At 46.4% G+C, this 12199-nt stretch overlaps 1 pseudogene; it reads right to left on the bottom strand.

The window, feature by feature from the left end:
• Positions 1-2822: 2822 nt before the first annotated feature.
• Positions 2823-11052, bottom strand: LOC130114535 (charged multivesicular body protein 4b-like; annotated as a pseudogene).
• Between the last annotated feature and the right edge of the window lie 1147 nt (positions 11053-12199).

The following is a 12199-nucleotide window of genomic DNA, read 5'->3' as shown; positions in this document are numbered from 1 at the left end:
GTACGAAGCAATAATATATATATACATTTAAAAGATCTCCCTCTCACCCTTTTTTTTGGGTGGTGTGTGTCTTCCTCAAAGCTCAGGTCCTCTACCAGAGGCCTGGGAGTTTGAGGGGTCTGTGCAGTACCTTAGCTGTTCCTGGGACTGCACTCTTCTGGACAGAGACCTCAGATGTTGTTAATGGAATGTACAGGAGCCACTCTCCCAGTTTGAGAGTCACAGTCCCGAGTGCCCCTATTACCACTGTGGATTTCACCTTCCACATCCGATCTAGCTCTTCCTTCAACCCTTGGTATTTCTCTAGCTTTTGGTGGGTATTCCACAGGCAAATGCAAACAATGAGGAGGCAGTAAGGAGGTCAGCTACAGCCAAATATCTCCAGAGAGTGAGGCAGGTCCTGAGGAGTCAGCCCAATGAGAATAAGATCCAAGCCATCAATACGTATGCCCTACCAGTCATCAGATAGGCAACTGGAATAATAAACTGGCCAAAGGAGGAAGTAAAGGCCACAGATATCAGGACATGGAAAATCCTCACAATGCACAGAGGGTTCCACCCGCAGTCCAGCAGCCTCAGACTGTACAATAAGCAACAAGACGGGGGCCGAGGGTTAGTGAGTGTCAGAGAGCCACTATCCAGGATGAAACAAGGAATGAGAACATCAGAAAGAGCACCTCCCCACCCCACACCCGGACAAACTGCTGAGTGAGAATGTCAGGAAGCAGAAGACAGAGAGTGGAGAAGAAGAAGAAGAAGAAGAAGAAGAAGAAGAAGAAGAAGAAGAAGAAGAAGAAGAAGAAGAAGAAGAAGAAGAAGAGGAGGTATCATGGAAGACCAAGCCCCTCCATGGGATATACTATTGACAGATAGAAGATGTAGCGGATATTGAGAAATCCTACCAGTGGCTACAAAAGGCTGGACTGAAGGACAGCACAGAGGCTCTGATCATAGCAGCACAACAACAGGCACTCAGGACCAGATCAGCTGAGGCAGGGGTCTACCACACCAGACAAGACCCAAGATGCAGGCTGTGCTAACGGTTTGACACAGTCCAGCGCTTAGTAGCAGGGTGTAAAATGCTAGCTGGGAAAGTGTACCCTGAAAGTCATAACAAAGTGGCTGGGATGGCGTACAGGAATGCCTGTACTGTACTGAATACAGACTGGAAGTACCCAAGTCCAAATGGAAGACACTGCCAAAGGTGGTTGACAATGGCAAAGCTAAGATCCTGGGGGACTTCACGTTCCAGACTTACAACAGATACTGAGTAACCAACCAGACATTGTGGTGATGATAGCTGACAAGGACCAGAAGACAGCAGTAGTGATGAATGTAGCGTTTTTGTTTTTTTTCCAGAAACCATCAATGGTGTTGATAAAAGTGCCAAACAAATGAGGAGCGGAATATTAAGATAGATGTAGGAAGAAAAAAAAACAAACTTTAATGCATTTCAGTACAAGCTTGTTTCGTGCGTCATGCACTCATCAGCTGCCAATGTGAATTGGCAGATGGCATCACTTTGGCAGCTGATGAGTGCGTGATGCACAAAACAAGCTTGTACTGAAATGAACGCATTAAAGTTTTTTCCCCTATATCTATCTTTATATACACACACACACACACACACACACACACACACACACACACACATATATGTAGAGAGAGAGCGAATTTTTTTTTCTTTTCAGAAACCGTCAATGGTGCTGATGAAGGTGCTCAACAAATGAGGGGTGGAATATTAAGATAGATGTAGGGGGAAAATTATATATATATATATATATATATATATATATATATATATATATATATATATATATATATATATATATATATATATCTCCAAAATTCACTGGATCCATGTTGGCTTCAAAAGTGCTCAACAGGATAAGGAGCAGAAATAGCGTTTTTGTTTTTTTTCTCCCAGAAATCATCAATGGTGTTGATCTGCTCCTCATTAGTTGAGCACTTTTATCAATATCATTCATATATATATATATATATATATATATGTGTGTGTGTGTGTGTGTGTGTGTGTGTATGGGGGAGGCTACATAAGATGGAGTCTGACACACACACACACACACACATACACATACACACTCAGTAGATGAGAACATGACATGTTAAGGTATTTGGTCGAGAGATCCAATATAAAGTATGAAGAGATAATGAAATATTTAATCATCCACACAGTAAGTTGAGAGGCTCTGAGTGGAATATAGATGAAGTGGACAAGGACAGGCTTTCTCAAACAGCAGTTTACCTGTCGATGCATTTTTCCTCTAACCTGTCTACCCCTCCTGTGACCTGTTTTAAACATCCATTAACAATAAGCTGTTCAAAGGTCAGGACAGACGAGCACTGTCTGTACACGTTGATCAGGCACTTTCACCTCCAATGTGTCTGCCTGCCTACCTGTCTGCCCCGTGCTTTTCCATGCAGTCTGCCAGGATATTCCCCCTGTCCTACCCCGCAATTAAAAAAAGATTACTTCAGCTCACTCAGCGATCATCAATACTGTACCTGTTTCCCTGCTTTGCTCCCTGTCTACTTGTATGCATATCTGCTTTTCTTTCTGTGTTTCAGTCCACTCATCCATTAGGTGATCGTCTGACACTCCCGTACAGTACATTAATGATAAATGAGGTGGACTAAAATAGGACCTCATCGGTGATACGGTGCTGTACCTGCACTCTGTCTCAGGAATGTGCTGTACCGTCCCATCCCATTTATTAATGATAGTGTGTCATCATGTTGTAAGTGACGGGAGTGTGCTTATTTCATCGCCATCTGGTGCTGTGCACTCTCATCCATTACCATCAATGAGAAAATGTGGAAACCGCTGGGGAAAAAAAAAGAATAAAAAAATAGTTGACAAAGTACAACGAGGCATGAAATCTGAGTAAATAAAGTCAGATGGTCATCCCACTGCCTCAGCAAAGTCACAGAGCCCTCCGTTTTTCTAATGCGAGTTTTTAAATGTATATTTTATATTATCTAACCCTTTATTTAACCAGGAAAAGACTCACTGAGATAAAAAAAAAAATCAGCACTTTCTCTCTCTCATACAGGTGTGATGCGGTTGGGCTGTATGTACATGGCTTCCATTGTCCATCCTCTCCCTTCTCCTCCTTGGCGAGTCTGGGGGGTAATTAAGTGGAAGGCACGTTGGGCATAGGGAAATTTTCCGTCCCGCCAATCTCCAGCAAATTCTTGTCCGACTCCTCCTGTTCCAGCTCTGCCAGCAGCTCATCCTCGTCAAACTCCTCTCCGAATCCAACAGGTTTGGAGATGGCATCGGAGATCTCTTGGGCAAGCTCCTGCTGCTCTGTGATGTCCTGCATCGGGTCATCCACCTTGTCAGCGTTCATATTTTCATGGCCTGGGCGTCAAATCCCAAGTTGGACACTTCAGTGTTGGTGTTGGCGTCCTCCAGGGCCTCTCTCTGGAATTCAATGGCGGAAAGCGTGCCGTCAGTCTGGGCCAGCAGCTTTCCGTAGCACTTCTTTCTTTTCAAAGCGTGCAGAGCCGCTCGTGTGGTTTTTGTTCCATTTTTCTTTGTGGCGAGCTGCTCCTGGTCAATCATTTTCTCTAGATATCCCTGACATATTAGCGATAATTAAATCACACATTTATTTTAAGAAAAAAATATATTGTAACGTGCACGGATAAGTAGACACGTTAACGTGTCGGACCCTTTAGTCGACTGGTTAACGTAGTCGCCCGTGGTGCGGAAGACACGAGTTCGCGTCCCGGCTGTGGCGGTTCCCAGGCTGCCCCCCCCCTAATTCGCTACATTGGTGTCAGGAGTGGGATGATGAGACCGTGAGGCCATCGGAAGCGCGTGCGCCCAGAAGCGTGAAGGAGCTGGTATGCTGAAGCGCGGGGACGCGCTTGCTGAAGGAGGGGGCAGTATAATGGGTCGGACCCTTTAGTCGACTGGTTAACGTAGTCGCCCGTGGTGCGGGAAACACGGGTTCGCGTCCCGGCTGCGGCGGTTCCCATGCTGCCCCCCGAATTTGCTACAATATGCGTGACAGCTTAACTAACGGTTTGACCGGAGTGACACTCCGAATTGTTGTTTTTTTTTACTTCGGGGATAAAGCCCGATGACGTCACAACCAGTCATAAAGCAGCGCAGACATAAACGTAGTTGACGTAGTTGTATAATTATACTGAACCTGATATGTTCTAATAATTTAAACCTGTTTTTTCCGGTAAATTTTATTATTGTCAATTTAAACAAAAAGTGGCAACAACAAGTCTCCTTTTGGCCTGGAAGGAAAAGCAAGACTTGTTTCTAGAATAAAAATTTCAACTTCAGTTTTTTCACCAGTTGCAGAATGTGAGGTTTAAAAGAGAATCATCAATTATGATGCCAAGGTATTTGTATTGTGGTACAAACACAATCTCAACCTTTTTAATCGGATTAGAAAACCAGGTGAATAAATGCATTTATTCTGTTCTCATTCCCTGGTCGTAGTAAAACGTAATTTTGCAAATTAGGGGGGCACCCCGGGATCCGCCACATCCCCGACGCGAACCCGTACTTCTCGCTCCGAAGGTGACAACGTTAACCAGTCGACTAAAGGGTCCGACTCGTTAGTGAAGGACCAACGTGTCTACTTATCCATGCACGTTACACTAACTCCCCTCCTTCGGCATATCAGCTCCCTCACGCCTCTGGGCGCACGCACTTCCGATGACCTCACGGTCTCACCATCACACTTCTGACACCAATGTAGCGAATTCAGGGGGCAGCCCGGGAACCGCCACAGCCGGGACGCGAACCCATGTCTCACGCTCCGCAAGCGAAAACGTTAACCGGTCGATTACAGGGTCCGACCCGTTAGTCAAGGACCAACGTGTCTACTTATCCATGCACGTTACAGTAGTAATGCACAAAAATTCGTATGTAAGCCACGACTGGCCATACACCTAACCCTAACCCTAGGGTTGCCCCCCCCCGCAGAACAACCCCCAGCCTCGCGCGGCGCCCCCCGCGCCCGCAGACTAGAACCCGCAGAACAGCCCCCCCTCCGCAGAGGATTGCGCAGGCGCTATGAATCGCTCCACGCAAAATGGCGGTCTCAATCGCGCATAACTTTTCGTACAATATCACATGAACCGTTCATGAGAATACGTTGCAACAGAAGAGATGACCATTGCAGTTCTCTGAGGCATTCAAGCTGTACGAAATGGAAAGGGGGGTGTTGTTGCCATACAGAAATACGGGTAAAAAAAAAAAGGCACCCGAGTGGGAAATCGTCGTTTTGAGTCCCTGGGTCGGCTGCAGCAGTCAGGGGGCTCAACAATACTTAAGCTCTGTGAAAACAAATGACAACCCCCCACCCCCCTCTCCTCAAACGGCTGCTGCGGAGGTGATCGACACAAAATGGCTAACTCCCCTTTGCTCCACTGCAGCTGCTCAGTGCTTAAAACCGTATACCAGCTCGCTCCTATACTAGATGTTAACATGCACACAGTAGGGCACACACTAGTGTGGACACAGTAGTGAAAATATATACGCTCAGCAAAACCTTCCCTTGCAAAAACACACATTTTAAAAGTTTGAAGAACGCGCGCTATAGCTTGATTATATTGTAACGTGCATGGATAAGAAGACACGCTGGCCGCTGGCTGGCGGATCTGACCCTTTAGTCGAGCGGTTAGCGATGTCTCCTGCGGTGCGGGCGATACGGGTTCGCTTCCCGGCCGCGGCAGTTCCTGTGGTTGCGTTGTCCCCCGCATTCGCTACATTGGTGTCAGAAGTGGGATGGAGCGACCGTAAGGCCATCGGAAGCGTATGCTACCTGAGGCGTGAAGGAGCTGATACGCTTAAGCGCGGGGACGCGCTTCCCGAAGGAGGGGTACACATCGCTAACCGCTCGACTAAAGGGTCAGACCCGCGAGCCAGCGGCCAGCGTGTCTTCTTATCCGTGCACGTTACAATATTGTTGTTGCAGATAATGACTGATATCGGAAAAAATGCATACAAAACTTTTTAGCAGCACCATTTGAGGAAAGATGTGATGGCTATGCTTTTTTTCTCTTAAATTCGGACGTAGAATAAATATCATTATAAGGCAGAATGACAGCGAGATTAAAGAGAGATTTACATCTATTTAAACCATGATATTTCTCAAACGCCAACACCAAAGTAAGCAGATTGTCTCTTATTGTACTGCTGTTTCAGACATAAACAGTCATGCACCCAGAGGATTCAGCAGCACCAGGGCACTAAACTCCTTTCAGCTTGGGATGCGAAAGCGGGGAGGAAAAAAAACTGGTCTCTTATGCTGGCACCATGGCTAATTAAAACACGATGGTATTCTTTTCTTTCTTTTTTGTGGTAAAAGTAATTCTGAAATAGTTCTGCAGCATATTTTTGGAACAGAACAACATCTGAAAACCATAAAGTCAATGACAGGTCACTGTGAAATGGCTGGGAAGAGGATGCAATGGGAAAGAAGAGAGCAGCACTCATACTGTTGTACTGGTGCTTCATAAGCATCCAGTTGTGCCCCATCCATCCATCCAGGTCAAAAAAGGAGATGTAATGCATTGGACAGTTTTGATGATCTCACAACCCCCCAATACCCCACAGACGTAGTGGGTAAAAGAGAGGTTATGAAAAGATTAATCGAGCGATGGAGTAGTTTTGGAGGTGAAGAGTGAGGAAGATGGCAAGGTGAAAGCAAGGTGAGAACAAGGTGAAAAACAAGGTCCATAGCAATTAAACTTAAAGTATCCTACTCCTTGCAGCACAGATATCCAGTCATGCTCAGTTTTACGGCTGAAAAGTGATGGAGAGGGAGAGATATTGGAAGAGAGGGCATGCTAGCAGGGGAGAGGAGTGGTAGGGTAAGAGACGACAGTGGGGAAAATAGTATGAGGAGACTTCAAGCATGGTCAGATGGCCTTGGGCTCAGAGCGGTCTAATGGAACCGCAGCCCACTGCAGAACAGTCAACCCCCGCCAGGCATGAAACCGAAGGCAGGGCACAGCAGAACAGAATCAAACCTGTGTGATGGATGGTCTTTTTCCTAGGTCACAGGAGAGTGGAGAGAAGGACAGACCACACAGGGACCCAAAAATAAATATATAAATAAAATAAAATACAGGAATCAGGAACACTTTGTCATTTCATTTCATCTGCACAAGTACATGAAATGAAATGAAATATAGTTTCCCCCAGCCCACAGCAGTGCAACACAAAGACAAAAACATATCCAAAAATTACAAGAACACATATATCTAACTACAAAAAAAATCACTGTTCAATAGAACGAATGCAGGATGACTGTCAGAACTGCTGGTCTCCATGGGCTAGCAGTTAGCTTAGCCTGCCCCGCTTCCGCATCCTGCCAGACCGCCGTCGGTGTTTCCTCCGCGGGTGCAGCTCCGGGCAGGGCTGTGGTCCCTGGGCCCAACGGGTGCAGCAGACCAAACTCTCACAGCCAATCCAACGCCAGCTCTCCCAGCCAGACACTTTCGACAGGTAACTTTAGGTCCAAGTTGTATGTAACTGTTAGTCTAACGTTAGCTAACTGTTTGACATCAACCATTAACATTGGACATAAATTAAATCATAAAAATCCTGTCGTCAGTGTAGCCTAATGTTTGTTTACTTTTGTCATTGGGAACCCTGTGCTCCATCCACCAGTTATACTGTGTGACCGCGGACAATGTTTCTATATATTTAACGATGATGCATTGGTGTTTAAAATAGTCTATACATACAAACACCCTATCCAAATGTTGATTTGGGTAACATACGAGATGACAGGATACTTGTTACAATTAACATGATTTCGGTGATGATACATGATTTTATTGAGTGTTAATTAATGGCCTGATGTATGTCTTTTGTGAATAGATTTGCAAGCTATGACCAGGCCCGTAGCCAGAAACATATTTTGAGGGGGGGTCGGGCAACACTGCCGAAAGCTACCGGTAAATAAAATTCCCACACTGTATAGTATACAGTGTATAGTATACAGTGTATAGTATACACTGTATACTATAGCCTAATACCCAACCGTACGGTAAATGTCAGCGTATTAATGGCCCATAGATAATCATCAATGCATTAATAAATAAAAGTGGGTCTTACCTTATAAAAGCAGGTCCAATCGTCTTTTTTGTCTGCAAAAGATGTCCAGTACCTCTTCCGGCGTCACCACAATGTCTCTGTGCTCCGAGAGCAATGTCAGTCCATTAAGCCGTCTTTCCGTCATTGTACAGCGCATTTTGTCCCTGATCCTTCCCAGACGGGAAAAACTTCTCTCGACATGGGCACTGGTGACAGGAAGCCTGGTCAAAACGCGGAGAAGCTTGAAGATGCTTGGAAACAACTCACTGTTACAGGCATTTAATGCCTCAATGGCATTTCGTGGAACATAAGTTGCATCTTTCCATTTATCCCGCCAGGTGTCAATTTCTGACTTTACAACTTCCAGATGCGGTGACACTTCATCAGGATACAGGTTGGAGAGCGCGTGAGCTGAGCTGTCGTTCAGCATGCTGACCTTAGATGGCAGTAAGGAGCAGAGGTTGGAGATCACATTTCTGTGTTTGCTGAAGCGTTCCTTCATCTGTGATGAATAAAAGTCAAGCATGACTATGAAAAGCTTTTGCCGGTAGTGAGTTTCACAGGCCTTCAATGGATCCTCATTGCAGTCCATGCCTCTTCGTGGTCGAAATTCAACCCCATACTTGGCTGCTTGGGAAGAGGTCTTTTGGAAAATCTGCCTGAACTCCGTCTCAGAGTTAGCCCTCATCTCATCTACCTGCTTAATAACAGCATCAGCAGCTGAAACGCAACTCACCAAGTCACAATTTTCCTTCTGAAGGAAGGTGGACAGGTGGTAGGTTTTTGCAAGCATCTTCTCACTCACATTCATGGACAAAGCAATTTCGCACCATTTGTACAGTGCAGCACTTGTTTAGGACCAAATTCAAACTGTGGCTGGCACAGTGCACATAAACTGCTTGCTTGTGCTTCTCTTTGATTTTAGCTTGGGCACCATGTAAACGGACACTCATGGCAGATGCGCCGTCGTATCCCTGGCCACGTAAAAACTGTAAATCAACGCCTGCATTTGTCAACTGACTTTCGAAATGGCGATTGCCTCCCCGGTGAACTTCTCGATATCAACAAAGGACAAAAAATCCTCTCTGATGCTATACTGGCTGTCATGCTGGTTCACGTATCTGACACAGACAGAAAGCTGCTCCCGCCCTGAAACATCTTTCATGTCATCTGCCAACACAGCGAAACACTGCGCGGAGTTTACTTTCTGCACCAGTTTGTTTGTTATCACATCTCCAATTATGCTGATTATTTCATTTTGTACATCAGGACTGCAGTAGCTAGCGTTTGCTGCACATTTACTCAAGTGTTGTAACAGTACTGTGTCGCCAGATGTAGCCCTAAACCTGAGTAAAGCCCTGAAATTTCCGTCATTGTGAGTTGGCTCATTCAATGTCACTGGTGCTGAATCAATAACACCTCAGGGTGAGTTCTTGGCGACCGCAAAAAATCAACGTTGCAATGATGCTTTTGAGTTTTTCTCTGTTTTCTTGGACTCGCTTTTTTCTCTCAGAATCTAGCCTCAGTGAAATTGCATCCATTTCAGTGTTGAGAACCATTTGGAAATTGTCCGCTTTCAAACATGCATCCTTGTGATATGCCTTTTGTGCATGGTCTTTGAATGTCTCTAAAGCATGTTTCCAGTCTGAGAAGTGGACGTTAATTAGCTTGCCAGCTTTTCTGTGCCCTCCCTTGCTCCCAACATGCTCGACTGCAAACGCAACACAGTGCTTACAAAAACAACCGTCGGACCTTGTTGAGTACACGAGCCAGCTAAACTGGTCAATCCAATGATGTTGGAAACGCAGTTTACCCCCTAGTTTTGTAGGGAATGTTTGTCCGATATTGGCCATCCAGTCCAGTGAGTATATTTCTCTTCTCTGTTCGTCTGATATTTTCCCAGCAATATAATCCATCTAGCAGCCGAAGAAGAGGACAGAGGCTGGAAGGTGAAGGTGCGCCCTGTGGAGGTGGGTTGTAGGGGCTTTGTTGCCAGCTCCACAGCAAAACTCCTGAGGGAACTAGGAGTCAGGGGGCAGGCCCACAGGAGAGTGATCAAAGAGTGAAAGTGAGGCTGGACATGTCGCTCACAGAATCCCGAGACCCAGTAGTGAGAGGAGTTGCTCCAACCCTAGCAACAGGGAAGAAATGGACCCAGCTGTACTGGAGGCGAAATCTGCCCTCCGCCACCGAGACGTAGTAGGCCATGTTCAACAAGGCAGAGGCGGCCTTGGCCTGGGAATAAAAACACCTACCTGGCAAAAGGCGACTACTACCGAACGGCGAACTATGGTGGTTGAGGAGGTTCACCGACAGGAAGAAGCAGCCAGATGTGCTAAAGCCGTAGCACAAGCCAAACAGGGTCGCTGGATGAGGTGGGAGGGTGTTGAAAAGAGGAAACTCACATGGAGTGAGCTCTGGAGCATGGAATCAAACAGGCTGAGTTTCGTCATCAAGGCCACATATGATGTCCTGCCCTCTCCCATAAATATAAATCTCTGGTTTGGAGAGAATCCATCTTGCTCCCTGTGTACAGCCCCAGCAACCCTCAAGCATATCTTGGTTGGCTGCAAGACCAGCCTTACCCAAGGCAGATACACCTGGCGACACAATCAGGTGCTCAGGTGCTCAGGTGCTTGGCAGCTGAACTCGATTGCAAGAGGGTTTCCATCAATGCCCAACCCTTCAACAACCAGGAAGGGCCCCGACGGTTTCCAGCTTTAATTCGAAAGGGGGGTAAACTGAAGGCCAACCCTTCAATTCCCAACTTAGGCTCACTAAACTCAGCCAGGGATTGGGAAATGCGAGTGTACTTAGGCCAGAAGCTCATCTTCCCGACAGAGATCGCAACAACCACCTTGCGACCAGACCTCGTCCTCTGGTCCAATTCTAACCAGCTCGCTTACATCATTGAGCTCACAGTCCCCTGAGAGGATGCAGTTGATGAAGCGCATGAGCGTAAGAAGCTGCGGTATGCCAACCTAGCAGCCGAAGCAGAGGACAGAGGCTGGAAGGTGAAGGTGCGCCCTGTGGAGGTGGGTTGTAGGGGCTTTGTTGCCAGCTCCACAGCAAAACTCCTGAGGGAACTAGGAGTCAGGGGGCAGGCCCACAGGAGAGTGATCAAAGAGCTAGCCAACACTGCTGAGAGGACTAGCCACTGGATCTGGCTCAAAAGGAGAGACGCCGTCTGGGCTGCCAGGGTGAACAGCTAACCACAGGTCACGCACCCAGGACCGATCAACCTGTGGTGGGCCTGCCTCAGCTGAGGGTGTCTTGTGATAAAAGGCCGAAACACCCTGTGATGCTGAGGTACACAACTGATGATGTGTCCTGGTGGTGGCAATGTCACCTTGGCAGACATCTCCAGTTTGATCTCCACTGAATCTGTTGCAGTGCAAACACTAGGGATTTTAACAACCAGTCCTTTTTTTAATCTTGAATCACAAAGTCGTGTGAAAACGTTTCCGAGGTAGAGGACGGCGGGTCTGCTAACTCTGGCTCCGTTTCCGAGGAGGAGGGCAGTGGGTTTGCTAACACTTGCTCTGGAAAATCGGTAACGTTAGTGACCAGATCATCTGTAATGTTCTTTTTTTTCTTTTTTGAGTAGGGACACGTTGAAACAAAAAAAATCACTGATTTTACGAATATTAACTTTACTGCTCTTGCCTGATTTACAGGTAGCTTTCGGCGGCTCCATTGCTTTTGAAAAGCAAACTATAGATCGACCATTTAGCTAGCATAACCAGGTTGCTTAGCTGACTCGTCAGACCCCTGAGCCAATCAAAAGCGTGTGATTTTATTTGTTTTACGAAACAGACCAATAAGATACATCATGTTTGGAAACAAATTAACTGACAGGTTTAACACCTGTCAGTCACGATAGATGCAGTGTATGAGTAGGCTAGAGGGGCGGTGACAAATAGTCAAAATGATAACTAAATAATTATTGATGCCATTTCAGACGGGCCGTGGGGTTTCGGGGGGGGGGGGGGTTCAGACACGAAAACCACCTACCTGGCTACATGCCTGGCTATGACCACCCGATGGCGTTTTGGTTTTTGATTGAGCCTTCCATTTATAAAATGGTCTGGGTCTCAAGAG

This window comes from Lampris incognitus, chromosome 6, assembly GCF_029633865.1.
Source record: "Lampris incognitus isolate fLamInc1 chromosome 6, fLamInc1.hap2, whole genome shotgun sequence".
NCBI lineage: Eukaryota > Metazoa > Chordata > Actinopteri > Lampriformes > Lampridae > Lampris > Lampris incognitus.
Note: the sequence above shows the minus strand (reverse complement) of the source record. Positions and strands in the feature narration are given on the sequence as shown.